This window comes from Octopus bimaculoides, chromosome Z (assembly GCF_046866305.1).
Source record: "Octopus bimaculoides isolate indiv1 chromosome Z, ASM4686630v1, whole genome shotgun sequence".
Classification (NCBI taxonomy): domain Eukaryota; kingdom Metazoa; phylum Mollusca; class Cephalopoda; order Octopoda; family Octopodidae; genus Octopus; species Octopus bimaculoides.
In genome coordinates this window covers 40,634,130-40,648,828 of record NC_142944.1, presented here as the reverse complement: position 1 = coordinate 40,648,828, position 14,699 = coordinate 40,634,130, and the positions used below count along the sequence as shown (strand labels likewise).

At 38.5% G+C, this 14,699-nt stretch overlaps 1 protein-coding gene across 6 annotated transcripts in view; it reads right to left on the bottom strand.

The window, feature by feature from the left end:
• The window catches only part of LOC106882458 (beta-1,3-galactosyl-O-glycosyl-glycoprotein beta-1,6-N-acetylglucosaminyltransferase 3), a 158,041-nt gene that overhangs the window by 16,146 nt on the left and 127,196 nt on the right, over positions 1-14,699 (bottom strand). The window contains exon 1 of one of the 6 annotated variants that reach the window (XM_014933143.3): positions 5,047-5,281. The exons of the other annotated variants lie outside the window; for them this stretch is intronic. The gene's annotated coding sequence lies outside the window, so the exon portion shown is untranslated. Of the gene's footprint in view, positions 1-5,046; positions 5,282-14,699 lie in introns of those variants that run through there. 6 annotated transcript variants of the gene reach the window in all.

The window sequence follows — 14,699 nt, the reverse complement described above, 5'->3', positions numbered from 1 at the left end:
TCGCGCACGACAGGCAGGGAGTATCTGATCAAGCTCCGGCAGGTCGTCTTCAAGCTGTTGATCAGGATCAAAATAGCAGTCAAAAGTGCAAAAGAAAAGAATGAAATAGGAAAAATATATAAACAAAATAATAATAATAGAATGCTATGCTGACCGAGGAGTGAATCAAATAAAAGTGGCTTCATGAATCGAACGTTGAGAATATGGGATGAAAAATGAGGTTTCGAAACATCGGCCCAGTGACTGATAGACTATGCAAGAGGAATCCGTAAGAACGACTGGATTATGGGAGTAGAGATTGAAGAAATTAAGAGAAACATAGCAGAAAAAGATCAGAAGGAGCGTGAAACAGAAGTAGCAGAAAATGGTAATGAAGAGGTTAGAGATGAAGAACATGAAAGAGATGGAAACCGCAGAGTACCAGGGAATACTGATAAAGTAATCAATGAAGACGATCAAGATGGACAAGTGACAGTGGGTGCTGCTCAAGACTTGAATGATAACGAGAAGATTTTAGAAATGTTGCGAGGTAGAATGTCTGATGGGAACAATGAAGTACCCCCAAATGTAAGATATATGGACAGAAAACAAGTGAAGGAGGCCACAGATAAGGTAAATGACGATTTAAGCTTGATTAAAACAAAACAAAACAAAAATACATAAATGAAATAAAGCAGTTAATCATAGCTGCTGTTCATGTCGTAGCTAACATAGTAGGCTATAAGCGGAAAAACTGAAGATATAAAATCAAATAAGAAGAAAGAATCAAACTGGAGGAAGAGAGTACGAATGAAACTGGAAACAGCCTGGAAAGAACTGGGACAATTGAATAGGACAATGTGAGGAGAGCTCAAGAATAAGGTAGTAATTAAAAAATTGAATGGACAGTACAGGTTAGAAGAAAGCGGAAAACAAAGAGTACATGAAGAATTGACACAAAAGGTGACAACATAAAATGCGAAATTGAAAAGATATGATGCTAGATGCGAAAGTTTCCAACAAAATAGACTGTTCCAATCAAAGAGAGGGAAGCCAACACCAGGAACTGATTCCAGAAAGTAAAGAATTTTGGAGAAGGCTGTGAAACAGGCCGGCAAAACATAAAGAAAGCGCAGAGTGACTAACAAAGATGGAAAGACAACTTGTAACTGTACCAAGACAGAAAGACGTCAGAATTAATCTACATACAGTGAGAAAGAAGTTTTAGAAAACAGCAAGCTGGAAAGGATCAGGCCCGGATGGAGAACAAGTTACATGAAAGAGCCGTTGCGCAACTGGATGACTGCCTGCAGCAAGGTCACGTTTCTGCCTGGATGACAAGTGGACGGACGCTACTATGCTTCAAGGGTCCTTTTAGAAGGAAATTTAGCATCAAATTTTCGACCTATAACCTGTTTACCACTAATAGGGAAGCTTATAATCGGTATCTTGGCGGCAGAGTTATACAACAATCTACTTCCTGAAGACAAAAACGATGCAGGAAACAAAGTAGGGCAACAAAAGATCACTTATTAGTTGATAAAATGATAATTAGAAATTGTAGACGCAGACTGATGGGACTAAATGTAGCAGGGATAGATTGCAAAAAAGCATATGACATAATACCTCCCAGTTGGATAAGAAAAACAATGAGCATGTTTAGAATGGCAAAACAAAATGGAGAAAATGCTCTATGAAAGTATGAAATATTGGAATACTGAATTGATCCGTGGAAAACAAAAATTCGGAAAAATGAATATCAGACGTGGAATATTCGAAGGTGATAGCTTATCTCCATTACTATTTGTATTGGCTATGACACCGCTCACTATTACACTACGAAAAGTTAAAATTGCTTACAATTTGGAAAAAGAAAATGGTCAGATAAATCATCTCCTTTTCATGGATGATATAAAGGTTTATGCGATAAATGAAATACAACTGCAAAGTCTCATACATACTATCCGCATTTTCTCAAATAATGTAGGTATGGAATTTGGGATAGAAAAGTGTACTATATTGAAAATGGAATGCAGAAGATTTGAAAGAAGCCAGGGAACTGAAATGCCAAATAGGCAAACAATGAGGACGCTTGAGAAAGGACAATGGTATAAGTACTTGGGAACACTGGAAGCAGATGAGATAATTTTAAAAAATGAAGAAATGAAACAAATTACCAGCAGGAAGTACATAAGAAGAGTAAGAAAATTATAGCAGTCAAAACTGGATTCCAATAATCTTATTGAAGCAATAAATTCAAGAGCAGTACCCTTAATCAGATATGGAGTTGGAATTATAGACTGAACCAAAAACGATAGAAAGAAACTTGACAGAAAAACTTGGAAGCTGTTGACGATATATGGAGCTCACCATCCGAAAGCTGATACCAATCGGCTGTACAAGATGGAACCGGCCTAATAGCAGTAGAAGGATGTATACAGATGGAAAGAGAAAATCCAGTAGAGTATTTACAGAGCAGCATAGAAAAATTACCAAAGACAGTAAAGAAATAACAGGTAATCAAGCGCGTATTAAGAAAAAAGGACAAGAATGAAATACAAAGAGAGTACGTCAGACAGATCGAAAAAAATCTTCTGCATGGTTAATTCTGGAGAGCCACTGAAGATGTATGTGTAACAAAATCATAGGCTTCGTTAAGAAAGGAGCAATTAAAAAAAAAAAGAGAGAGCCTAATTGTAGCAACCAAAGATCAAGTGATATGAACAAATAACTTGAGAAAAAATATATGGAGAGTATGTCATAAAAATGTAGAACCTGTGGAACTTAGAACGAGACAATGATACACATTGTGACAGAATGTTCCAATTTGGCACAGGAAGAATATAAGAAATGGAGGCACGACCAGGTTGTAAAAGTTTTACACTGGAAACTGTAACAGAAATGGGGATTTGAAGCTGGAATCACATAGTACAATCATCGAGTCGAAAGAGTACTGGACTCGAAGAAATGTAAAATTTTATGAAACTTTCCTATCCAAACGGACAAGAAATTAGAAAATAATAGACCAGACATCACGATTATAGATAGGGAAAAGCGAAGTTACTTACTTATCGACCCATCATGTCCGTTTGATTCCAGGGTCGTAAAGAAAGAGGAAGAAAAAAATAGAATCCCCTAAAATTTGAAATAGGAAGAATTTGGAACTTGCGAACAGTGAAGGTCGTGCCTATAATAATTGGTGCGTTGGGAACAGTAAGCCAAGTTATAGACAAATGGCTGGAGGAGATTGAAATAGAATGCTCGATAGAGTTCTTACAGAAAGTCTGTTTCTTAGGGAGCAAGGATTATCAGCGGAGTTCTAAGCACTTGAAAGACTGCTGAAAACTTGTGGATACCTAAGATTACAGGTAGTAACCCGCTATCCACATAATTCCAACCAGAAATAAGACCGAACCTGAGCCAAACCACCTTACTATAATGGGCCTTATGTCCATCTGTCTGTCCGTTTGTCCGTCTGTCTGTCTGTTTCCTCTTCACGGTCAAATGGCTGGACCAATGGTCACGATGTTTTTGGGGATTACGGAGGTAATCAGGAAGGTTTTTAGCGCCAAAAAACCTGAAAAGGCATGATTATATTGTGGATATTGAGGTTTGTAAATCACCTTTGAGTTTGTTTGTTTTTTTGTTAAAATTCCGACGACGAGGATTAATTCTGGATTCCCCCATCGCACCCCACCCCATATACATCGTGAATTCAGAGGGTTTAGATTTCCGATACTATCCCTTTATTTCCCATCGTAGATGGGCAGATTTACTATCTTACTATAATGGGCGTTATGTCCGTCTTTTTGTCTATTCCCTCTTCACGGCCAGACGACAGGACCAATGGTTACGACATTTTCCGGGATTACAAAGACGGTCGTTAGGAAGGTTTTTAGCATTAAAAACAAATCAGAAAGTATGATTATTTAGTGGATATCGATTTTTGAATTGATAATCCACCTTCGCATTTTTATTAAAAATTCACCGATCATGATTAACTCTGGATTTTCATCATATAGTTCGAAACCCCATCGAAAATACAAAGGAGGTCACGAGGACGGCCAATAACGAAAATAAGATGGAACAAGTGTGCGTCAGTATATATTGTGTATAATTATTTAGTAGTTATTGAAGTGTGTCAGTCTCGAGCAAGATTCGAAACGGCTAATCGAAGCGGCTGCTCTTTACGTCTCTGTTTTGTCAATCAAAATAACCCATAGTACCAGAACGTCCAGACATTATTCGCATAGAACAGTGAGAGTACATGGAATCTTTAGTGGAATCGTCTTAGTTTGACTTTTTGCAACCCTAAAGATTCCACTCGCGCATTCACAGCAAACAAGGCACAGGGCCAAACTTTAGATCGTGTAGGTGTATTTTTACCCACTCCGATGTTTATATACGTCACTCTGAGCAGAGCAACGGACACCAGTAATTTGAAAACTAGTGTCGACTAAACAGAAAATATCGTCTACAAAGAAGGTTGTAATCATATTATCGAAAGGAATATGATTCATAATCTAAATAAGGAAATTTGTGAACTTTGTGAATTTGAATATATAAGAGTATAAACAAACGTAAAATAGTGTAAACAACAAAAATAAATGTATTTCTCAAAAACATTTTTTTTCTTAATACTTTTTATGTAGTGGTCGAAGGAAGATCTGGCTTTCGTTAAGAGCGGTCCACATAACTATTCATGATGCAGAAGCTGGGGGCCTATTTCAGTTCGGGAGTGAATCGTCATCACATGTCACATAGTCGCAAACACATATCATATAGCTGCAATAGAATGCTGTATCGCCAACGATGATGCGATTTCTCTAAGACATCACCCAGTAATCTATCAAGTCCATTTGCACATTTCTCAATACATACTGCTATAATGATTTCCCTCTCTCATTTTATACCTCCATCGTAGATGAGTAGATTTTGTAATAATAATAATAATAATAATAATAATAATAATAATAATAATAATAATAATAATAATAATAATAATAATACTGTACAAATACAGTACAAAAATACTGTACAAATACAGCATTACAGAAAAAGACTTACCTGAGGCAAAAGAAAAACTAAAGCAAGACATCCTTGCCAAAGCACAAAGGATCCGCCGGTATGAGAAACGCCAACGTTTCTTTGAACAAGACAAACAGTTCAAATCCAACTCCAAAAAACTCTACCAAGAACTGGATAAAAATAAAATAGACATTACTGCAGCACCAACAGCAGAAGAACTGGAAGAATTCTGGAAACAAATATGGTCGGTGAAGCAACAACCTCAGAAAAGGACCATTAAAACAACGAACTTAGCACCTGAGCAACTCTGGGCTCCTATAACAACTGAAGAGGTCACCCAGTCACTGCAAAGACTAAGCAACTGGAAGGCACCTGGACTCGACAAGATCCCCAATTTCTGGTTAAAACACTTGCCAGGAATGCATAAAAAGCTGGCAGAAAACTTTAACAACATACTAGCAGAGCCAGAGACACCTGGAAAATAACAATCTGTTTCCAGAAGAGCAGAAGGGATGCTGCAAGGGCTCATACGGCTGTAAAGACCAATTATTGATCAATAAAGCCATAACTGAAGACAGCCGCAGAAAGAAGAAAGGCCTCAGTATGGCTTGGGTGGACTACCAAAAGGCTTTCGATAGTGTTCCCCACACGTGGATTCTGGAAACACTAGCCATAAACAAGGTGGCACCAATTATTATTAAATACATAAGGCACTCAATGAACAAATGGCAGACAGTGCTACAGCTCCAAACAAAAGAGGGACTTGTGAAAACGAAAGCCATCCCCATTAGAAGAGGAATATTCCAAAGAGACACGCTCTCTCCACTCCTGTTCTGTCTGGCACTCACACCTTTAACTGAATTGCTAAATAGAACTGGTTGCAGTTACAAATGCTACGGAAAAACAGTCAGCCACCTTTTATATATGGATGACCTAAAATTATATGCTAAAAATGACAAAGAGCTAGAAACATTACTACAGACAGTACACGGCTTTACCAAGGAAATAGATATGAAATTCGGATTAGAAAAATGTGCCAAAGCAACCCTGAAAAGAGGAAAATTAGTTAAAAGTAGCAATATAACACTAGATAAAGCCAATGAAATAAGAGAACTAGACGAAAGCCAACCATATAAATATTTAGGAGTCAATGAACTAGATAGGATACAATATACACAAATGAAAGAAAAAATAAAGAAAGAGTACTATAGACGAGTTAGATCAATACTAAAAACAGAGCTCAATGCTAAAAACAAGATAATGGGTATCAACACTTTAGCTGTCCCAGTTATAAGCTACAGCTACAACATCCTTAACTGGACACTAAACGAACTATGTAAAATAGACAGGAAAACAAGAAAAATAAAGACAGGATGTAGGATGCACCACCCAAAATCTGACATAGAAAGGCTATATATATAACGCACAGAAGGTGGTAGGGGTCTTATACAGCTGGAAAACTATTATAAAATAACCACCATAGGACTGCAAAAATACCTACTCCAGAAGCAAGGAAAATTAATACAAATAGCCACAAAACACGAGCAAAACAAAAAACTGTTTTCAGTATTTAAGGAAGCTGACAAATACTAACAAGAAATCAATCTACCTAACAAATACGAAGAAGAAGAAGAAGAAGAAGAAGAAGAAGAAGAAGAAGAAGAAGAAGAAGAAGAAGAAGAAGAAGAAGAAGAAGAAGAAGAAGAAGAACAACAACAACAACAACAACAACAACAACAACAACAACAACAACAACAACAACAACAACAACAACAACAAAAGCTATAAAACAAATGAAATCCAAACTGGAACTAGAACAGCAACGGACCATGATAAAACGATGGCAAGAAAAGCCCCTACATGGTAAATACTGGGCTAAACTAAATGCAAAAGAAATAGACAGTGAAAAATCCCAGCAATGGTTGAGAAGCTCAGGACTCAAAGCAGAGACTGAAGGATTTTTAATTGCTGCACAAGACCAAAGCCTCCCCACCAGAAATTACCAAAAACACATAATGAAAAGAAACATAACAAGTAACTGTAGAATATGTGGAGATGGACAAGAAACAATAAATCATATTATCTCTGGCTGCCCAATCCTGGCTAAGAAGGAATATATTCACAGATACGACAGATCTGGGACCTATATACACTGGAAGCTATGCCAACACTATGGAATAACAACAGAAAAAAGATGGTATAAACACACGCCAGAAAAGGTCACAGAAGACGAGAAAGCAACCATACTCTGGGATATGCCAATACACACAGATGGTGAAATTAAGTCAAATAGACCAGATATAGTTGTCAAAGATCATGAAGAAAAAAAATGCTTTCTAATTGATGTATCAATACCAGCAGATGACAACGTCTCTCTAAAAGAAATGGAAAAACTTTCAAAATACAAAGACCTGGAAATAGAGGTAACTCGAATGTGGAATCTAAAAACAGAAACAATTCCTATTATAGTAGGTGCCTTAGGTATAATAAAAAAATATTCAGACAAATACATAACAAAAACACCAGGACTTACAAATATGTATAACATACAGAAAATTGCAGTACTGCGTACTGCACACATCCTACGCAAAACACTTTCAATACAGTAACCATAAGAGCACCACAGCAAACCACAGCACATACCCAAGGCGCACAGTGCTGCGCTCGGTAGTGAAGTGAAAGCACGTTATAAAAATAAAACTACTGAACAATAATAATAATGATAATAGAGTCAACATTAGGAGGAATTACTTCAATCCTTTCTATAATAATAATAATAATAATAATAATAATAATAATAATAATAATAATAATAATAATAATAATAGTAAAACTCTAATGACTGGATGTTAAAACTTGTCTCAGCATGAAAACAAGAAAGCATCATACTCAGTAACAAAGCAGGCAAAGGAATATCTAAGTGAATTCCAAATACAACAAATTAGACGTACAAGAAACAAGCGCAGAAAAAGCTAAGCGCATGAAAACCCTTGCTAAGACTGCTGACTTAGATATTCTGACTGATAAATTGCAAGAAAAACCTCTAAATGGCAAATAGCCTAAGAGAGCTAAGAGTGCTGATGTTGACAAAACACTTACCCATTAATGGTTAGTGTCTTCTGGCATAAAATCAGAAAAGAAGGGTTTATCATAGCAGCCCACGATCAATACCTACCTACAAGGAACTACCAAGGCAACATATTAAAGAACGACAATAGTCGTGTATGTCAACAACAAAATGAAACCATTGATCATGTTGTCTTCATGTGCAGTCTTCTGTCGCTGGCAGAGTATCTCAGCATCATGATTGAGCAGCACAGTATATTCACTGGGTAATTTGCAAAAACTTGGACCTATCCCATGATAAAAACTGGTGGGAACACAAACCAATTCCAGTACTTGAAAATGATCACATCTCACTCCTCTGGAACTTCACCATTCAAACTGACAGAAAGATAGATGCAAATAGGCCAGACTACAGACAAAAATCATGCCTCCTCATTGATATGACTGTCCCAATCGATATAAAAGTATCTGTCAAGACCTACCAAAAACTGAGCAAGTATAAAGATCTTGAAATAGAAACTGGCAAATGTGGAACCTGAAGACTAATACAATACTTGTTGTCATAGGTACCCTAGGAATGATAACAAAAGGGGCTGATTCCCACCTAGCTCAGATACCAGGAAACCCCAAAATGGCAGAAATTCAAAAGATAGTGCTCATGGGAACTGCCCATATCCTACGTAAAATACTGTCTATGTAATCTCAAATTTAAAAACAAACTCATAATTTTCTTATGTTTTCTTAAGTATTCTCTAGAACAATACTATGGGGAAAATCAAAGATATGACACCCTAGGCATAACACCTGCATTAACTTCTAACTCGTTGTCTCTTGAGGTCTCTGGGTGAGACCTGGAGCCAACTTGTACAAATACAAAGCAAAAGTCAAACGTAATAATAATAATAATAATAATAATAATAATAATAATAATAATAATAATAATAATAAGTAAAGGCTCAATAGTCAATACGTGCAGAAGTGGGGAGGGAGGATAGCCTTGACGGACCGATCGGAAGATCTGAAACGGTTCCGAGAGGTGGCCATTAACTTTGACCCTCGGGCAGATGTCACTGTGCATTGCAACGATCCAACCTCTAAAGACGTAGCCGAAACCAGTCGCTTTGAGGACAGCATCCAAGTACTGATGGTCAACCCTATTAAATTCTTTCGATTGGTCGACCCTATTAAATGCTTTCGATTGATCTAAATTGATCAGCGCTCCATCGAAACCAGGTTTACACTCTACCCTTTCTATGATGTATCACATGAGGGGAAAGTTGTCGTGTATCGACCTGGTCGAGATTGCGCACGATTGCGCCTCCCCAACCAAGTCCTCGACGACAAACGCCAACCTCTTCACTAATTCTTTAGCCAAAATCTTAAACTCTGTGTTAAGCAAAGTTATGGTCCTGAAGTTGTCTAATGTGTCCCTCTCGTTTTCGTCTTTCCTTATCACGCCCTGGCTCACAGAACTGGGAATACTCCCATTCTGCTGCCATTTGCAATAGAGCGCTTCGGGAAGATCGGAGAACACGTCTGGCATATTTACGTAAAGCTCGTAAGCCAGACCATCTAAACCGAGTGTCTTGCGCCTCGTGGAGCCGACAAGGGCATCCTGAATTTCCGCTGAAGTTATCTGCCTTTCACAGCGCTCAGCGTCGGCCGTCGAGAGACGCGACTAGCCGTCGAGATAGGGACTGAATTTCACAACCGTCTCCGCCCTGCCACGCACCTTAGCTCTGACAATGCAACCATTATGTTTCACCATGAAGAACTGATCTAATGTCATTCTCGCTTCTAGCACGTCGGTTGCAATGCCACTACAATACTCTGGTCTAATTTAGCTACTAACTCCGCCTCCTCTTTTCTATTTTTTCTAACGCTATTTCTTTACTAAACCCTATCGACATTATTCTAATCTCCCTTTTGAGTGCTGCCCACCACCTGTTGTTGATTACCCCGCCCCTGTCAACTTTTCCTTAACTAAATTGTTAACCTGGTCCCTTAAGCCTTACGTGCCGGAAACGATATGTTCAGCTTCCAGTAACCGGGTCCTAGCCTACGCGTCTTATCTAGGGTCGACCGCACAGATTAAAAACTTATTGTCTGAATAGACGACCGTTTTTAAAAGTGGACATCCTACACTGTTACTATGTATTTTTCTAGTTAAAATCCTATCTATATACGATATAGATGACCCTAAGCGATAGGTCCAGGTCCACACTGGCGCATTAGGGAAACCTCGTCGGTACCTGTCAGACAGCTCGAACTGGCTGATCAGGTGCTTGAGGCTTTTTCACCCGCTTCTATCAGCTACCCTTACACAATCCCAGCGTTCGTCTAAGATTCCGTTCCAATCCTCTACTAACAGTAAAGGGCGAGACGTACCTAGAAAGGCTTCTAGACGCCTAAAAGAAATCCGGCCGTTTGGCGTAGACGGCCACTAGTCTGAAGACACCACCTTCACTATTGCTCACGTCCAGGATCACCAACTTCCTGTACGGGTCCAGGAAGATCGATTTTATCTTGAGATCTAGTTAATTCCTAAACAGCACTGCTACTCCACCTCCCGTTCCCGGCCGATTAACTGATGCAAAAATCTGATAGTCGTCGAAAATGGGAGCCAGTGCGCGTGTATTGGAAATCCTGGTCTCACTGACAGCAATTACACATTCAATTCTAAAGACTTGAGGTCGTTGAGCAAACAACCTTGCTTCCAGGGCGACCCAGGCTTCGAACATTAAAATTTCCTACTCTTAATATGGATATGTTGGCAAGCTAAAGAGAGAAGAGAAAGGTTTACTACCTCCTGGTGTCTTGTGAAGGTCGGGTGATTCGACTTCCATAATTGTCGCGGGGTTTGGGGGAAACCCTTTTAAGAGTCTCGATGTGGGTCCCACGTTCATGGTTTCCACATGCCCAGGAAAGCGCTCTCGAATTTTTGTGTAGGAATCGAGCAACATTCGCACCAGAAGCAAATCTTCTGGCACGCGAAACGTGCTCGATTCGAAAATCACTCCCCCAGTTTCAAATTCAATGTTTTGTGTTACGAGAGTCATCAGTTCCTCGTTGTCCCTTTTGATGAGTACGAAGTTGGGTGTTCTGTGTTGGTGTTGTTTTATTTGTCTGCTTGACTGTTATGGTGATGGTCATGTTGGTTCGGTTGTTTCTGTATGTGCTATGGGTGTGGTATCGATTTCAAATTACCCCCACACTGTTTACATTACCACCTCACTGATTTTGCTAAGATAATGAATTCTAAGACATACAACTCCTGATATTTTTATAATATTAAACACGGATTACATTCAAGATTTTTAACTAATCTTAAAATACGGAAATAAGACAAAAATATTAGATCTTTTTAAACACATTTATGATGCGCTGAAAAAAAAACATATCGAATATCAGGATTTTGTGTTTACAGAATGTAACGATAAGAGATTGATTTGAAGAACGATATGTGTTTTATATACAAACCGAAATTTATTTATACACCTTAAATTGGTAACTAAATGTATTTAAATACATTAAAATATCACTGCAGTTTTTTTTTTTTTTTTTTCAGTTTAGAGCTTTGGTATCTTGATTTTCGTGTTTTTTACTTACTGGTGGCTGCTCAATATATCGAGTGAAGTTGGTAGCATTTACTTTCTTTTCTAGTACTTTATTATTATTTGAAAGTCGATAAGTATTTTTGCCACAAACTTCTGCAACAGTGTAAGGACCTCTGCGACGTTCCGTAAGATATCCTTCCTTTCTGTCCTCTCGAATTAGGTTTTTGAGCAGAACTTTATTTTCCAATACTCCAATATTGAAATGCTGTTGCTCGTGTTTTCTATCGCATTGTTCTTTTCGAACAGACTGAGCTATTCTAATACTGGAGGCAACTCGAGAAATCATACTGTTCCGAAAAGCTGTCATAATATCAATTTTTCTGTATATAGATTGATCATTTCCAAAACTGTCCCGATCTTTGGCAGTTGGGCTGTGCTGTAGTTCAACTGGAAGTGAAGCTTGCCTGTTGTATAAAACTTGAAACGGAGTAAAATGTATTGAAGAATGTTTGGCTGTTCGATATCCAAACAGAACTGCTGGTAAGCGTTAAACTCAGTTGCCACGGTCCTCAAAGTATTCGATAAAAGTATCTTTTATAGAGCGATTCTGTCGCTCCACGAAGCCATTTGCTTGAAGGTGATACGCACTTGTTATGTGCTGCTTTGTTCCTGTCAGTTTATGTAGTTCTGCAGGCATTTTGCTTATGAATTCTCTTCCTTGGTCACTTATCTGAATTTTTATACAGCCATGCAGACAAATAACATTCTCAAAGAGATACTTTTCCACACTTTCCGCTGTGTGATCTTTCAAAGGTCGAGCGCCAGACCATTTGTAATCCATTGCAACAACAATGCAACAATAACCATCATATGCTTTCGGCAAATTGGTGATATCGACACCAATTTGGGCCATCACTTCATTTGGCACAGAAGCAGGATGAAGCTCTCCAACATTAATTTTGTGAACAGGATTCACTTTTTGACACTGATCACACGACAAAACGAATTCTTTCGTGTCTTTGTCCACATTTTACTAATAAAACCTCTCTAAAATTTTACCACTTGTTCTGTCGACACCAAAATGACTCTCAACCAGCGGGCAGTATCAGTATCTCATGTGAACACTTGAAACAATACTCTTCTGTTCATCCGGATTACGAATGACAAAGACTTCTCGATATTCATTTTCAGAATTTCTTACTCTTTCTGTCTCTGTTCTGTAACGAAAGTAAGGTCGACCACTCCGTGCAACATACTGCTTAGAGAGCCTACGTAGGTTTGCCATTTCGTTTTTGGACATATGACGTCCATATTTATTGTTAACAACATAATCAAATTTCAAATTAATGTTGTCAGCTTTGTCTTGTGTACTAAAAGTAGCCATTCTGGATATCCTTCTTTCAAATTTCTTCAGCTTTAAGTAACTAATTGAAAACTCCAACTAAATGAAAGCTCTGACTTTCTCTGTAATTTACATTACTTTCTCTTTCATTTACAAATGTACATTACTCATACACACACATAATAAACATCAACACCTACATTTAATGAGTTCACCCATTATCTCTTTTTGCTATCATGGTGACGAACATTTGGGAGAAGATTTTAGGTGGGGTAATCTGAAATCGTAGAGGATAACTTGAAATCGATTTCAAATTATCCCCTGGGGTAATCTGAAAGCGATTTCAGTTTGCGGGGGTGGTGTATTAATCTGGATGAGAGGTAATCTAAAATCGCTATACCGGCGTAGGCAGCAGTGGAGGCCTTCGACCCCTTGTACCGTTTGTCACTTGAGGACAGATAGCTCGCAAATGAGTAGCTTCTCCACAAACAAAACAATGCGGCCTTCTGCCCTCAGTAATTATGTGCAATACCGTCCCGTTTTTGAAGACGAATGTGGTCCGAGATTCTTTTGAAGTTTTCGGGGTTTGATCTGGTGAAGTATCTCCAGATCCACCCCGGACCAGTCCTCCCGGGAAGTTTTTGACACCTTCATCGGGACGGTATCTGCCCCTTTCTCGATCACGCATCCCAGAAGCCACCACATGTCAAGTCCTGGTGGAATCCTGAGAATGCGGATACGTGCTATCGTTTTTCCCATATGGGATGGACACATAATGATCTTGCTGGTTTTGTAATGCATCACTGAGTGCTTCATAGCGAGGTCTTCTGACTTAAAAAGCACTGAAATGGTGCCGTATTGTCTGTCCCTCGCTATGTATTCGGTATCATCCCTGAGCTTCAATATCTGCTTGTGCTACTAATGCTGATTTCTTTGTTTCTACTGAAATGCATCTGAAAGGAATCGTTTTTTTTTCTTCTCCGCTGCTTCAATTGCCTCTTTTGGTATGGTTAAGTCGGTCCAGCTTTGTTTAATGTTGATGACCTTCCAGGCATCTGCCAACTTTTCGTTTTTGTTTGTGAGGTCTATGCTGCAACGTGGCGTTGTCTTGACTGCTGTTGGTATTGTTGTTCTCGTTGGTGTTGTTCGTGATGATTTTATTGCTACTGCCGCAGTTGTTTGTTGTGATGGTCATAATAACAACAACAATAATAATAATAACAACAACAATGATAATAATAATAATAATGATAATAATAATAATAACAATAATAATGATTTCATTTATTTTCCACAAGGGCGAAGGATGAGGGGTACAATACAGAGACAGGCTTAAAGTGTGGGAGGTTTACATATGATAATGAAATTATAAAAAGAAGTATACACGGTATACACTAGAAAAGAAGAGACATGCATTGCATACAATGGTACAAAAAAAAGTGGGAGCAGGAAGAAAATATAGATGTAGCCTTCCTGATATAGGAACGTCTCTAAGGATAATCGAGGAACCCCTATGAGCAAGTGCCCTCTCCAATTCCTTCTCTCCGACTCACAGGTACCATACACTCTTGCCATTTTCGCAACTTTCAACCAGCTTTCAATAAACTCACTCGAGGGCAACACTTCCCTCTCCACTCTCAAGTTCCTTTTCAAGTTAATGAGAGCTCTACCAAAGAGGAACGTATCTGTCCTCATGCCTTTCAACCTTGTCTACCAAACAATCTCTT